Source organism: Gopherus flavomarginatus, chromosome 6, assembly GCF_025201925.1.
Source record: "Gopherus flavomarginatus isolate rGopFla2 chromosome 6, rGopFla2.mat.asm, whole genome shotgun sequence".
NCBI classification, from domain to species: Eukaryota; Metazoa; Chordata; order Testudines; family Testudinidae; genus Gopherus; species Gopherus flavomarginatus.
In genome coordinates, this window is record NC_066622.1 from 3,126,189 (window position 1) to 3,142,933 (window position 16,745).

The following is a 16,745-nucleotide window of genomic DNA, read 5'->3' on the forward strand; positions in this document are numbered from 1 at the left end:
CATTTATAACTAAGTCCGGCCCACCTGTGTGGCAAGGCAGACTGGATAGCCCAAGGGGCCTGTTTATAACTCCGTGGTAAGACTGTTGCAGTGATCCAGAATTCCACATTTGTTACTATGTTGGTGAAATCTAATTATAGGACACACCGCCAGCTTGGGGCGTCTGCCCTGCTTCTGACAGTCCGCCCTGAGATAGGCACTCATGGTCATGAGTCACTCTGACAGCATGACAATCACTATCCTCTTTATAATGATTTTTACATATTTGAAAACTGTTATAATGTCCCCTCCCCTTTTTTTCTCTAGGATAAACACGCTGAAACCTTCCAATCTTTCCTCATAGGCTATGTTTTCTAAACCTCTTATCATTTGTGTGAATGCTTTTCAAACAGCTTCTCCACGACATGCCAGGTCTCTCGCATTGCTTTACAGTAGAGAAGAACTGTTTTAAATGATCGTTTATGACCTTGTTTATCTGATACTGTGGTAGGTTTTTTTAAGATCAAGATACACCTGTGGGCCCACACCCTGGCTTCTGATAATGCTACTTTGTGCCACTCCAGCAGCTCTCACCTGCATTAACGGGATAGCTATAGAAAGCCTTGGCACTGGGAATCCTTCACTGGTGCAGAGATGGTGTAGCCCTTATGCTTAAAGGGCATGCCAGGCCTGTGATCTGAGTACATGGCTCTCTGGTGATCCCTGATTGCAGAGTGGCCCTTTGAGAGCCATTGCCACTGGGTGTAATTAAGAGCAGCCTTGAGGATGATCTAAATCAGGGGTTCTCAAACTGAGGGCAACCAGAGAAGTGCAAAGGTGACTTTCAAATTAAATCTTTGTCCTGTTTCCCCCTCAGCTGCATCAAGCAAAGCCAGGTAACAAAATGGTCAGAGGCTAAGAACATTGAGTTCATAAACAGGAATGACATGAGTAGACCCATTTCATTGCAGCGTTTGCCATGCAAAGGGGGCTAGCCTAGCATTTCAGAGTGCCATTTTCACTACAATACTTGGGAGTTAAAAATGCATTACCAGTAACTTTCCATCTATCAAAAGCAGGAGGCAAGAAGCAACATTTGTCTGGTGCAGTCTGCGAACACTATGAAATGTGCCTGGGGCTAGACTCTGCCCTTTTTATGATCCATTTGCATAAGTAGAACATTTTCACAGAAGCCTGCATGGCTTGAGGGCAGCATAATTTGTTATGCTGCCACTTCTTCTGGAGCCTGGTGCACCTGGCTGTGCCTTGGATTTCTATCACCATCCCCAAACCAAACACACCAATTTTTAAGCTTACACTTTTGTCCATATATAATACTTTAATTCACTAGATGCATTCCTAAAATGTGCCTTGTGCTGAATTTCCTATTCAAAACAGCAGGTAGCCACGTCCTGCTGCTAATGAGACCTGAACACTCCATCTGAGCTAACATGGACCTTCAGCACAGTCTGGGGCATTTCTACAAGCAGACAACCCAACCCATCCTGTGAGTTTTTTTCTTTGATCATAAGAATTTCTGGAGCAGTTTTGCAGTGCCTTTTTCCACACAGGGCGGAGATTTTTTGACTGCCTCACTACTGCATAAGAAGAACATAGGAACAGCCACACTGGGTCAGACCAAAGGTTCATTTAGCCCAGCCTCCTGTCTTCTGACAGTGGCCAATGCCAGTGCCCCAGAGGGAATGAACAGAACAGGGAATCATCAAGTGATCCATCCCCTGTCGTCCGTTCCCAGCATCTGGAAAACAGGCTAGGGACACCATCTCTGCCCATCCTGGCTAATAGCCATTGACAGACCGCTCCTCCATGAACGTATCTAGGTCTTTTTTGAACCCTGTTATAGTCTTGGCCTTCACAACACTCTCTGGCAAGGAGTTCCATAGGTTGACTGTGGATTGTGTAAAAAAAATACTTCCTTTTGTTTGTTTTAAACCTGCTGCCTATTAATTTCATTTGGTGATACTTAGTTCTTCTATTATGAGGAGGAGTAAATACGAGTCAGCATTGGCTTTTTCACTTTAACCAACAAACATACACAGAAGAATATGAAATCACTTCACTTCACCTTCCTGTGGGCTACAAAAAGCCTCACTAGTCCAGGCTGTGAAGGCTCAATACAAAAGGCTAATGGCTGGTAGACAAAACACCTTGAGTGGTAGTGGTGGTTTATCAGTCCACAGCAGCCCGAGGTTTTTCTTTGAGGGTGTTCAGTGGTTCTATCACAAGTCTGTTTTCATGGCTTGGCTGCAAGCCTTCCACCAGCTTTACTATTCTTGGTTTCTACTTCCCAGCCTCTAGTATCCCATGATATACAGCACACTTTGTTAATGTTTATCTGCATATTTTAAAAGACTTTCCGAAACTTCAAAGGAGCCTCTTCAAAGTTTTGGAAGGCCTGACCCAGCCTCATGCATGCCTGACCCACACTCCATGGGTGATTGAGTAAATGCCCCTGGTGTAATGAGTTTATTCTACTGAGTGTTCCCGTACAGAAAGCCTGCAGCATCTGTACACATTGACTTTATAACAAATTGCACAGGGATCAGAACACATTAAAAATAAGTTGTAAGTGCTGTTTAGTCATAGAGTTTAAGGCCAGAAGGAACCTCCAAATCATCTAGTCTGACGTGTATATCAGGGGCCACCAACACCACCCAGCACCCACACACTAGACCCAACCATTGAAATGAGACCAAAGTATTGCAGCTCGCAGGAGCAGAGACTATTACGTGCCACAGGCAGAGAACAGGAGGGCCCAAGATACACCAGTGGCCCCTGCACCAAGGCCCCCCACAATGGCAGGGGAGTGGCTTGTCACAGGGTTTCTTGGTTATTTCTTTATTTGACGTTTCACTAACCATTGTATTAGCTATGGCTCTGATCCTGCAAACCTTTAAGCACATATATAGCTTTATTCACGTGAGTAGCTCCATTGGAATAAAGTTGCACCTGGGGTTAGCTATTTGAAGGATCCAGGTCTAATTATTATCAGAGTAAAATAATTATTCAGTCAATTCTTCTGGGTTCCAGTGGGTAATCCTAAACCACATTATCTGACAGTGAATTCTAGACATGATTTGAAATCAACACACAACTTTCAGAATACAGGACAAAAATATCCTTTATGCCTTGTTTATAACCCTCTGTTGGGTAATATTCTTTAGGAATTGCTATTGGCATCGTGAAGTCATGCACCCTAGGTTCCTCTTCTGAAAATGCCGCTCTCCACAGCTAGTAAGACAATCAAGTGCTATTGTAAATAAGTTCTGCCCAGTCTGGTAACACCAGAAAGGCAAACCATGCATTTTAAGAGATGTATTTTTAAACAACTGTTCTATCAAAGAACATGTGAGCCAACCACATATCTCCCTTCTGATAAAAGTTCTGAAGAGGCTCAAAAGTACAGAGCAGTTGCTCCTGCCCCTAAATCCGGAAGTCTCTTTTGGGTAAGGAAAAGGAAATGACTTCCCACCTCTTAAATATGACAGTCAGAGAAGGGTAACAGCTCCTAAGGCAGGGGCAGGACTGGCGCTAGGGTTTCTCACGCCCTAGGCGCACGGCCATTTCGTCGCCCCCCGCGCTGATCCTGCGGCTCCGGTGGAGCTGCCGCAGTCATTCCTGCGGAGGGTCCGTTGGTCCGTGTCATTCCTGCGGGGAGTCTGTTGGTCTGTGGCTCCGGTGGAGCTGCCGTAGTCGTGCCTGCGGAGGGTCTGTTGGTCTGTGTCATTCCTGCAGAGGGTCCATTGGTCTGTGGCTCCGGTGGAGCTGCCGCAGTCATTCCTGCGGAGGGTCCGTTGGTCCGTGTCATTCCTGCAGAGGGTCCGTTGGTCTGTGGCTCCGGTGGAGCTGCCACAGGCATGCCTGTGGGCAGTCCCCCGGAGCCGCGCGAGCAGCCAACCGTCCGCAGGCATGACTGCGGCAGCTCCATCCACTGGAGTCGCGGACCAATGGACCCTCCACAGGAATGACTGCGGCTGGTCAACCGGCGCTGCCTGACGCCCCACCCCGGCAAAGTGCCGCCCCCCGAATAATCCTGGTGCCCTAGGTGATTGCCTAGGCTGCCTAAATGGTAGCGCCGGCCCTGGGCAGGGAGAGAAATCTACAACCTGTGGGCTGGATCTGGCCGCCTGCTTAATTTCATCTGACCAGCAGCGCCCCACCGCACGAGGCTGGAGCCATACACCGCCACGGGAGGAGGAGGGGGAAGTCCCGATCCTCCATGCAGAGGCACAGGAACTAGGAGTGCGGGGGTGCTGTAGCATCTCCAGGTTTTGCGCAGGGTCCTGGCCATTGGCTCCACATGTGGGGTCCCAGCTGCTGCCAGACCTCCACCCGGGGCTCTGCTCCTGCCCCCAGCTGTGGTCCCAGCCTCAGCCCCCTTACCCCTGTCCACTCCCCACCCCAGCTCCCGGAGCCACAGCCCAGTCTTGGCCCCAGCTCTGGGGAGAGGGGACATGGACAAGGGTAAGGGGGTGCCACTGGCTTTCAGGACCCCCACTGCAAAAACTGTTCCAGTGCCACTGCCTCTGCCCCACCTACCCGCAGGTGAGTGGCCCGTGATTGATTTTTGCTGTGGGTCAATGGCCCATGGCAGAAAAGAGGTTCCTCACCCCTGTCCTAAGGGACCAAATATTGATCCCAATGAAGTAAATAAATGTGAGCTCTGTAGATAAGGAATCCCTGGGCTTCTGCTATGAACCAGCTATTAGAGCCTCTGCCATATCCCAGTGAATGCACGGTTGCTAGGGAACCCCACTTCACACTATGCGCCCCCCGCCACCACATGAGAGAATTCTCCATCCCTGCAGCTCTCAGCGAGAGATGGAAACGTCTGCTTCCAGCTTTGACGGAGCCAACTGGCCAAAACATGGCCGACTCCCCAGACCAAGAAAACAGATGTGTAGCCAACTCTTGCCATCTGAAAACCTTTGTGCAGGGAACTCAGGAAGCAAAGGGATAAGTGTGTCACTTATCTGGCTCTGCCTCAGACATCTAACGTCCGGGGCTTTGAGCAGCAGCTGGAGGAGGAGGGAAATATTGCAGAGGGAGGACACAGAGAGATCCCTGCAGGATTCAGGGAGTTGGTTTTCAATATCAAGCCCTAGATGGTTTGGGACCTGGTTACCTGAGGCATGCCTCTCTCTCCAGGTCACATTGCCACTGCTGCACAATGGAGACGCTCAAGCTGGAGTCCCTTTGCTACAAAGAGGTGGAAGCAACTGGCAGGACATTGTCTAGCAGGGACCCTCCACTATGCAGCTCACACCTGCCTTGGTCCACTGGAGGCTGAACTTGTCGATCTGCCCCCAGGCATTTCCCCAGGCTGTAGGTAAAAGATGGGCTGTGGATTGGAAGGGTTTGTTATGTGGGGTTCTGAGTCTAGTATTTATGCTCTGAAGTCTGATCAGATATTATAGCATATTGTGGGTGTTGATCCATGTAATGGCTACCAAGGCCACAGACTAGGTGACTGCTCATTTTTTCTGAACTAAAAAAATAATTCATTAATGAATAAAAGACCCAGAAAGAGCTGGCCACCAAAGGCACCTTTGTCCCTTCTTAAGGTTGGTATTACTGCCCCATTTTACAAATGGGAAAATTGAGCTACAGCCAGGATTAGTGACTTGCTCAGTGTTAGATCCAGTCAAAAAATGGGAAATATTTTTCCAAAAGTTTTCATGAAAAACGTGTCTTGTTTGTTGAAATTCAAAATAGTGGAGGGGAAATTGGCAACATTTCAAAAGTTATTTTTTCTTTTTTAAGGGACTGTATAGTTGGTCAAAAATGGGATGAAAAATTTGCTGTCAACATTTTCGTGAAAAATTAATTCTCCTTTGCCAAAATTCAAAATAGCTAAAAAAAATTCACTGAAATATGAAAACTAAGACCATTTCAACCAGTTCTACTCGGCAGAAAAGATGGACATGGACTGACTCCTGACTTCCAGGTCCAGCTCTGATCACTACAGTACTCAGCCTAGAAGAGAGAGCCTAAAAATGAAGAACATATCAGTGGGAGCTGGATACACACAAGTGAGGAATTTATTTGGGTGTGTATGTATATATCTACTTCTATAGATATCTAGAGAGTAAACAGTGCAATAGTAATTGTAAATAAAATAATAGAAATAACAATAATTACTTTCTAAAATTAGTCTGATTTTTGAGGTGTTGATATTTATTTTCTATGACAAAATATTTATTCTAAACACAAAAAAATCAAAGTATTTACAATACTTGTATATTATTAATTGGAAGACTCACAGCTGATTAAATGTCATAAGATTGAGTATTCCAATTATCAGCAAAGGAGATAAAAGGAAGTGGATTAAATATTCTGGAAAGCAAAATAGAAAGGGTCTTGTTGTCCACTGTATGCAGTAGAAATTATTAAATGTATTCTAGAATGGAATTCTCAGTGGGTCAGAGCTCAGGGATATTGTATTGTTACTGAGCAACCTTTGTATACTTAATTGTCAGTTAAGCAAATCCCAGTAATTTTAGGGAATGAGGGCTATTAGTAACCATTTACGGCACAGGGGTTTATGCTTTGATCCTGCACACAACTGTAACCACCAAGACACCTAATGTGCATAAAGTTGTCTGTGTGTTTGTGTAACATACTGGCAAAAGTGTGTGTCATGCTTCAGATTCATTAGAGGAGAACAACTTACTACTTCTACTTGCTCATGGAGATACTCTTTCAGCTCAAGTGGTAGATGTCTGTGCTGTAGTGCTAATGATCAACCCTGCTGATGAAGGCAGTGGTTTCATATGCAGGGTCTTGGCCTGTGGGATGGTTGTGGCTGGCCTCACGACATGTAAGTGTCAGCTATTGACTGACAGATAAAGGGGATGTTTCTTAGGGCCTGGTCAACAGCAAGGGTTAGGTCATGTAGCGATGTCTCACAGGGGTGGGAAACATCCACACTCCTGAGAGATCCGTAGCTCCAGTGACCTAACCCCAGGTGTAGACAGCACTAGCTCGACAGAAGAATTCTTCCATCGACAGCTACCACTTCCCAGGGAGGTGGCTTAATTACACCAACAGGAGAAGCCCTCCCATCGGCGTAGATAGTGTCCACAATGAAGTTTTACAGCAGTGTAGACATACCCTTCATTGACATGGTCAAAGTCTCTGGGTTTGGAGCAGATGATGCTGGTTTGTTACACTTAGAGGTGATGCAAATCTCTTTACAGTATCTTGATTCACAGGCTACTACAAACACATCTTTCTACTCTGATTGGCCACAACTTACAGATCTCTCCACTCACAACAATAGGACCTTATGTGAACAGCTAACACTTCCCCCCACCCTGTTGAATACAATGAAGAGAGGGGGGACTCAGCATTCCCCAGGAGGATCTGTTTTCTGCTCCATGCCAGCCAGTGGAGGCAGCAGCCTTGGCACCCTGCCCAGTGAATTCACAGAGCCGAAGTGAGGCCGAGGCCCTTGTGCTGCCGCTCTGCATTGGGGTGAATTGCACCCGGGAAGCATTATTATTAATTCACCATTGCCAGCACTAGGTTTGCAGAGCAGTTCAGTTTGCTCTCTAGCTCCAAATAGTAAGTTTGCAAGGACGTATTTAGCAGTAATATGAGCACTGAAAAAAGATATTAGAGGAAGAAATCTGGGGCATGTTTTCCTCTTTCCGTCCCTCCGAGCTGTTAAGTGACTGTAAATCAGATGTCTCCATAGGCTGTTATTTATTTGTTGTATTGACTTACTAAACAATGTAGCTGAGAAGCGTTTCTCCAAGGTCCTGCCAAGGTGTACAACAGGTAATCACGCTGTCAGATTATGAAGAAACTTATACATACCCCGAAGACAAAATGGAAGACAGTTAACCTACACTTAGAGAGGCACCCTTACTAATTGGAAATTACAACTGCCACGATAGAATTGTACAGAGGTAACTTCCATGTTTCATTTGGTACACAAGCCCTCGGTTTTGAATGTCATCAACGCAGTATCTCTATTTATCATGGGACTGAGCTAGGAAACCTATTAACTATCTTTACAGATATGTGTTATCTCCTAAAGAGAGAACATTTAGGAAGAGATAGAAAGGATTATTTCTGCATTGCTTATTGTTCCAAGTGAAGTGTGGAAAACAGTAGTTATTACTCCCAAAGTGTCACAATTAACATGTGGAAGGGAGTAAAGCAGTGATAGGAACAGTATTATAAACATGTAGCCTCACCAACAGTCAGGGGGAAATGGACATTGTTGCTCTATTACTCCTATGACATATATTTGCCCAGCATTCAATCACATTGTTTACTGATGCCAATTATATCACAGTGATAAGGAATGTGTATTTTTTTTTAAATAAAGAAGCAAGAAAGCACAGGGGTCTGCTTCCCACTGCTGCACCCTCAAAATGTCCATTAATCCTAAATGAGAGTTGTGTGTGCACAGCAAGGGGAAAACCAGACCCCCTAAATGTGGAACAGCTGCACAGCACAGCAGTAAAAAGATCTGAACGTCATGTCATAATAGGATTCTCTACAGAAACAAAATAGTTTATGAATAATAGAATATTCCCATTCAGAATTATAGTCTCACTCTTCTGTTTTCTTTAACCTCTTTTCTTATGTGATAAGGAAGTTACCCTTGACTGCTCTGCATTTGTATCCTCTTGAAGCTGAAATGCACTGGCACATCATCTCGGTGACACAGAAGAGACTTCATTAGCAATTCCAGGTTCAGGATGCTATGAACTGACATCTCTAGTGTGCATCTCCTTGTCACTTTACCCTTCCTTGGCACACCAAAAAATGCCTGTCAAATACTATTCTAGACACACAAGTCTCAGAGTGAAAGGAAGTGCTTTAATACCAAGTCCTCTAACACGAAAAGGCAAAGAGATACCCAACTGTTAATACAGAGTGATAACATTCCCTGTTGATTAGCAGCTATCAAACCCAGCAGTATTATTATGAGGCTTCTTTTCTGTTCTAGAAGTATTCAGACTTGCTGCTTAGCCTCCTGAGGACTAAAGAGCTAGAATGTTGCCCAGGTTAATCAGAGTATTCATGAACAAATAAAACTTTGTCAGGAAACAGTTAAGATTGAACGAATGTATCAATGGTATCCACAACCGCCAGAAAATGTAGTATCATTTCCTCAGTAAGTCTGGGAATTAACAGTTATAGTGCACAGTTCAGTGAGCAGATATGTTCAGCACTGTGTTCTTCACTCTACTGCAAGGAGAGCTTATGTTAACCGCATTCTTCTTAGCTTTACTTTCTTCTAGGAGCGACACAACCGAGAACCTGCTCCAGCTGTACCGGGCAGCTCTCTGGTCTCGGCAGTATCAGAGGAGCCTGCCCTGCTGGCTGAAGAGTAGCCATTTGAATTCTCAAGCCCCCGCACTTATATAGCAGTAGCTGTGCCACACAATGAGGCTGGGCTTCTGAGTGTGACCAAGCTATAAATATTGAAATAATAATCTGAACCAGTCAGAAAATGGAATGTCCCTCTTATGGGAATTCGGATTCTTTAACGTTTGCCGTCATCCTGAGACAAAATGCAAAGTCAAAATATCAAAATGTTGATTCAGAAATGTCAAAATAAAACATTTCAAAACTTCCAAATAAAGTAATTTTTTTTTTTTGGAATCAGCCGTTCAGCACAACACATTCAATTCTGACATTCCTGATGAAAAAATATAATCAAAACTGTTATTTCCCAGTGGGAAATTTCTTTCTGATCAAATCACATTTTCCAATATGAAAAAAATTGGGTTAAAAATTTTTGACCAGAAATAACCAGAACAGCAGCAATAACAATAAATTCATCAGATGCAGCCACTTCAGTCACACCATATAGTCCATTTTCACTCATTACCCCGAACAACCTTACACCTTTCCAATGTTATGCAGTATGACATGCTGCACTTCTTCACCACCCAGAGAGCAAACATTCATCTGCAGCCTTTTTCTTGTACTTATAGACTCATAGACTCATAGACTCTAGGACTGGAAGGGACCTCGAGAGGTCATCGAGTCCAGTCCCCTGCCCTCATGGCAGGACCAAATACTGTCTAGACCATCCCTGATAGACATTTATCTAACCTACTCTTAACTATCTCCAGAGATGGAGATTCCACAACCTCCCTAGGCAATCTATTCCAGTGTTTAACTACCCTGACAGTTAGGAACTTTTTCCTAATGTCCAACCTAAATCTCCCTTGCTGCAGTTTAAGCCCATTGCTTCTTGTTCTATCATTGGAGGCTAAGGTGAACAAGTTTTCTCCCTCCTCCTGATGACACCCTTTTAGATACCTGAAAACTGCTATCATGTCCCCTCTCAGTCTTCTCTTTTCCAAACTAAACAAACCCAATTCCTTCAGCCTTCCTTCATAGGTCATGTTCTCAAGACCTTTAATCATTCTTGTTGCTCTTCTCTGGACCCTCTCCAATTTCTCCACATCTTTCTTGAAATGTGGTGCCCAGAACTGGACACAATACTCCAGTTGAGGCCTAACCAGCGCAGAGTAAAGTGGAAGAATGACTTCTCGTGTCTTGTTTACAACACACCTGTTAATGCATCCCAGAATCACGTTTGCTTTTTTTGCAACAGTATCACACTGTTGACTCATATTTAGCTTGTGCTCCACTATGACCCCTAGATCTCTTTCTGCCATACTCCTTCCTAGACAGTCTCTTCCCATTCTGTATGTGTGAAACTGATTGTTCCTTCCTAAGTGGAGCACTTTGCATTTATCTTTATTGAACTTCATCCTGTTTACCTCAGACCATTTCTCCAACTTGTCCAGATCATTTTGAATTTTGACCCTGTCCTCCAAAGCAGTTGCAATCCCTCCCAGTTTGGTATCGTCCGCAAACTTAATAAGCGTACTTTCTATGCCAACACCTAAATCGTTGATGAAGATATTGAACAGAACTGGTCCCAAAACAGAACCCTGTGGAACCCCACTTGTTATACCTTTCCAGCAGGATTGGGAGCCATTAACAACTACTCTTTGAGTACGGTTATCCAGCCAGTTATGCACCCACCTTATAGTAGCCCCACCTAAATTGTACTTTCCTAGCTTATCTATAAGAATATCATGCGAGACTGTATCAAATGCCTTACTAAAGTGAGATTAGGGCACAAATCTTAATAGTTGGGATTCATCTACAAAGTGCTGTGTGAACATGAACTGCTCAATCCTCACTCTCCCCATGAAGCAGGTATTAGTGAACCCATTTGGCTGATGGGCAAACAGAGGTGCAAGGCCACCAAGTGAGTCAGTCGCAGAAATGAAATGTGGATTCAGGATTTCCTGAATTCCATCCCAGCCCCAACTAAGTCCATCCACTCAATTAAACTGTTTTAGGTGCAGGCTGAATTCTTTCGAGGGCTCTCTCCCAGAACGTTTTAGACTATCAGAAATGTAGGGCTGCCCCATTTCTGTGCACTTTTGTTTAATTCCAAGCTGAAAGGGTGGAAGCCCAAACACTTCTCTTCACTTGCGGTGCTGTGCAAACAGAAGAGAAGGAATCCCTCCCCCTCTAACCACCCACTCTTTTATTTCAAGGACAGAAAATGCACTGGGTTGCCAAAGCAAGCTGGTGCATCATTCCAGGAGGGAGAGATCCCAGTTCAGATGGCTGTGCGGGGAAATGTTTTTCTCTGTTGTTTTTCCAGCCAGACCTCTTGCCAGCTGCTGAAATTATGCAAACGCCTGTCTCCTTGGCACGCAGATTTTATATCTAGATGAGGGAGGCAGAATGATCTTTCACAAACTTTTCACTGGCGCAGCAAGACGACACTGTTCTACCATTCTCCATCGGACTGAGGTTATGGAAAAAGAAACTTGCAAAGAATTTCTAGAGTGACACCACTCACCTGACCCTGGCAGTGACAGTCTCACTCCAAAAAGCCTGAGGCAGCCCCATGAAAAGTCCTCAGCAATGGGCTAACTCCTCTCCCGCTGACCTCAGTGGGAGTTTTACCATCGGCTTCAGTGGGAGGCAAATTAGGCACCATCAAGGGGCTTTGGAAAATCCAGCCTCCGAGCTTAACTTTCTCTCCCAACAAGCCTGGAGTGGAGTGAGTGACTGCCATGCTCAGGCAGCAATATCTCCAGATGTTTGAGTAACCGCAAGGGAGACAGGAACACCACTCAGCCTATCTGCATCTCCACCTCTGCCTCATCCTAGGAAGGCAGGGGAGGCCTCCCCAGCACCACCACATTGGTGAGGCTGGCTTCCCACCACGACAACACCTTGCTCACTACCTTCCCAGCATAAGGAGCATTCCTCTTTCCAAGGGCAGCATGCTGGGCTGGGAGCCTTTCTTGCTGGTTCTCTTTCACCGCCCATCCAAGCTGCACCAGCAATCCCGCCTCAAAGCCGGAAGTGAGGACAGGGCTGTAAAATCCAAATCAGATCCCAAATTATACCATTTGAGCGGAAATTTAAACAACTGGGGGCTAAGCAGCAGTTCTACAGAAAAGGACCTGGGGATTACAGTGGCTGAGAAGCTGGATATGAGTCAACAGTGTGCCCTTTTTGCGAAGAAGGACAATGGCATGTTGGGCTATATTAGTAGGACCACTGCCAGCAGATTGAGGGAAGTGATTATTTCCCTCTAATCAGCAGTACTGAGGCCACACCTGGAGTATTGCATCCAGTTTTGGTCTCCCCACTACAGAAAGGATATGGACAAATTGGAGAGAGTCCAGCAGAGGGCAACAAAAATGATTAGGGGGTTGGGGCACATGACTTAGGAGGAGAGGCTAAGGGAACACTCTTTTACTAGGATGGTGATGAAGCACTGGAATGGATTACCTAGGGAGGTGGTGGAATCTCCATCCTTAGAGGTTTTTAAGGCCCAGCTGGACAAAGCCCTGGCTGGGATGATTTAGTTGGTGTTGGTCTTGCTTTGAGCAGGGGGTTGCACTAGATGACCTCCTGAGGTATCTTCCAACCCTAACATTGTATGATTCTAATAGATCTGAATTTTCACACTGGAAAATAATTGGTAGAGGGCTGAAAAATCAATTAACCCAGCACTCAGACGTGACTCCAGCAGCACTCTGGATTCCCACACTGCTTGATTTTGTAATGAGTAGACAGACAGATATCAGATTACATCACAGTAACATTCATACTGACAGGTAGGTGTCCAGGAACCGGCCTCATTCACCTTTAAGCCAGCACAGTACAGCCTCGGGTGACTGAAAGTCACACTGAGTTCAGTCATCTGTAACTCCACCTCGTCAAAGAGTGTGTTCAGCTTTGAGTTGTGAATGGGAGGAGAAGGGCACTGGACTTTATCAGAAGAAGAAAACACACCACTGTTCTACTATTGGCTACAGCAAAAACAACAGATAGTCGTCATCACTAACTGAGTAGTAGTACCACACCATGGTATCTGAGAGACTGCATTTATCTCCTATTCTAAGCACAGTGAGGGTGGGAAGCATTGTACTGGCTATTAGCAGCACAGAAACCATTGGTAAATGGCATCAGTTTACAATGATCACTGTATCGTTGAACAGTGGTCAGAAAGCTCTGAACAGTGTTTGGATTGCAACACGTCCAGCTTGTTTGGTCATGTGTAGCTGTAGAAGGCAGCTAATCATTGACGGCATCCTGCACAGCAGCATTTGAAAAGATTATCCATTTGTTTATTGCTGTCTCAGGCCAATCCTCTTTGTTGCTAGGCCATGATGTGAGATCAGGAGGCAATCCCAAGAGGTGACTGTTGCAGTCAAGATAACTGGAAACCACACCCTGAATGGCACCTGCAGCCTTGAGTTTTTTCAGGTTTGACAACAAATGCCTATTTGTTTTTAACTCCTTCCCTTCCAGGACCCCTTCTGTAAGGATATGTTTCAGGATGATCAAATGTGCTAATGGTATTTATTGCTGCCATGTGGCAGGGTTTTGAACTGTTCTCTAAAGGTGCTACATTTCCAGAAACCTGCTCCAGAAGTGCAAGTACTGTTTTGCTTTGTGCTTTCAGGACAACACATATACAGGTAGCCATGTACACTCTTCCCAAAGAGCACTGTGGGGTGCCACCGAATGAGAGGAGCCAGAAGATGACAATGAAGAAATAAAAAGCTGGTTGGCTAAACTACCCATTTCTTCTGCTATTTTGACAGTTTACATGGATATAGAGGCAAAGGCCAATTTTCATCTTGAGGAAGTGTACACAGGGCCACCAAGGGGGGGGGGGCAAGTGGGGCAATCTGCCCCAGGCCCTGGGCCCCACAGGGGCCCCGTGAGCCGCTCTGGGTTTTCGGCGGCACTTTGGCAGCGGGCCCTTCGCTCGCTCCGGGTCTTTGGCGATGGGTCCTTCAGTGCAGTGGAAGACTCGGAGCGAGTGAAGGACCCGCCGCTGAAGTGCTGCCGAAGCCTCGGAGTGCCGCTCAGTAAGTATAAGCACTGCCACGAGCAGCGGGGGGAGAGGGGGAGAAAGCCATGATTGGTGGCACTTAGGCTGCTCTACCACTGCCACTTCATTCTTCGGTGGCAATTCAGCCGCGGGTCCTTCCCTCTGAGAGGGACCTGCCACTGAATTGCCGCTGAAGACCTGGCCCTGCCCCAGGTCCCCTGAATCCTCTGGGTGGCCCTGACTGTACAATCAATGCACCAAGCATTAGGTCAGCTGTGAAGTGGACAATGAGCAACTACATGTCACTTGTCCAGAGGGAGTTTGTTTTGTTGTACTGGACGGCCAGATAATTGCAGTTTTTTTTAAGCTTGCTCAGACCATACCAGTGGGAACCCTACGGACATAGCCCAGTGCAGATATCTTAATCTGACTATTAACCATTGCTGGTATCCCCAGATTCTGTCTCTGTTTTAGTATCTTGGATTATGGACTGTTGCAATGTAGTTCCTTTTATTGTTAAAATTTTCTCCAAGGAGCTAATCATCTTCCTAAGAACTGGATTCAAAGTCCACTGAAGTCAGTGCAACCATTCTCACTGATTTCCCTGGGCTCTGGATCAGGCCCTCGGATGCTGTTCAATTGAAGAAAGCTGTAGTATATTGAAAATCCAGGCTGCACGCAGAAGTTAAGTAACAGACAGTGATATATTTATTATAATCAGCTATTTGTTTTGTCCAGTGGCTCCTAGACACAGGAAAACATCTTGAGCTGTTGTTCACATTGTGTTATTTTCCAGGATAACTATTTATAATATGACATAAGATGGGCAACAAGGGATGTACCGTTCAGTTTCAGTTACTCCCTCTCTGTCTTGCAGCAATAGTTTGTTCTGGATTATTCTTGGGTAATTGGTAAAAAGAAAATATAACCTAGGCAAGATGTTTTCTAGACAGGCTAATTAAAAAAAATATGGTCCATTTCCTCACATGCTGTTGACAATATGTTAGTAATAAAAATAGCAACATAATATACATGAATGATGAATAATTTTATGTTTCAGATAACAAAATTCCAAGCATTTTGTGATAGAGTTGTTGGCCATCTCCACTAAGGAAATAAACTAAGTACATCACATGTTAGGTAGGACCAAAATTACTGTGACTTCAAATATACTTCTAAATCATAGAACTGTCGGGCTGGAAGGGACCTTGGAAGGTCACTAGTCCAGCCTCCTGCGCTGAGGCAAGACCAGCTATACCTAGGTGCAACCAGCAGGCGGTTGTCGAACATGATCTTAAAAATGCACAATGATGGGAAGTCCACAACTTCCTTTGGAAGCCTATTCCAGTGTTTAACTACCTTCATAGTTAGGAAGTTTTCCTAATATCTAACCTAAATCTCCCTTGCTACAGATTATGCCCATTACTTCTTGTCCTACCTTCAGTAGACATGGAGAACAACTGATCACTGTCCTCTTATAACAGCTCTTACCCCATTTCAAGACTGTTATCAGGTTCCGCCCCCCGTCAGTCTTCTTTTCCCAAGACTAAATAGGCCCTGTTATTTATATATAAAAATCTTTCTTCGTCGGTCAAGTTTTCTAAATATTTGATCATTTTTGTTGAACTTCCCTGGCCTCTCTCCAACTGGTCCACATCCTTGTTAAAGTGTGGCAGGGCCACCTGGGGGAGGGGGGCCCTGCGAGCCGCTCCAGGTTTTCGGTGGCACTTCGGCAACGGGCCCTTCACTTACTCCGGGTCTTCGGCAGCGGGTCCTTCAGTGCAGTGGAAGACTCAGAGCGAGTGAAGGGCCCACCGCTGAAATGCTGCCAAAGCCTCGGAGTGCCGCCCAGTAAGTATAAGCACTGCCACGAGCGGCGGGGGGGAGGGGGAAGCCGCGATCGGTGGCACTTAGGCTACTCTACCACTGCCGCTTCATTCTTCAGCGGCAATTTGGCGGCGGGTCCCGAAGACCCAGCCCCACCCCAGGCCCCCTGAATTCTCTGGGCAGCCCTGAAGTGTGACACCCAGAACTGGAGACAGTACTCCAGATAAGACATCGCCAGTGCCGAGTAGAGCAGGACGATTACCTCCCGTTTCTTATACACAATACTCCTGTTAATACACTCCAGAATTCTATTAGCCTTTTTTGCTACAGTATCACATTAGTGGCTCCTATTCAATTTGTGATCCACTATAACCCCCAAATCCTGTTCAGCATTACACTACCATCGAGCCAGTTATTCCACATTTTTGTAGCTTTGCATTTGATTTTTTTCCTTCCTAAGAGAAGAACTTGGCACTTGTCTTTATTGAATTTCATCTTGCTGATTTCAAACTAATTCTTAAATGTTTCAAAGTTGTTTTGAATTCTAATCATGTCCTCC

At 45.4% G+C, this 16,745-nt stretch overlaps 1 protein-coding gene across 11 annotated transcripts in view; it reads right to left on the reverse strand.

Moving 5' to 3' along the window:
• The window catches only part of FHIT (fragile histidine triad diadenosine triphosphatase), a 1,116,384-nt gene that overhangs the window by 258,314 nt on the left and 841,325 nt on the right, over nucleotides 1-16,745 (reverse strand). The gene's annotated exons all lie outside the window — the stretch shown is intronic.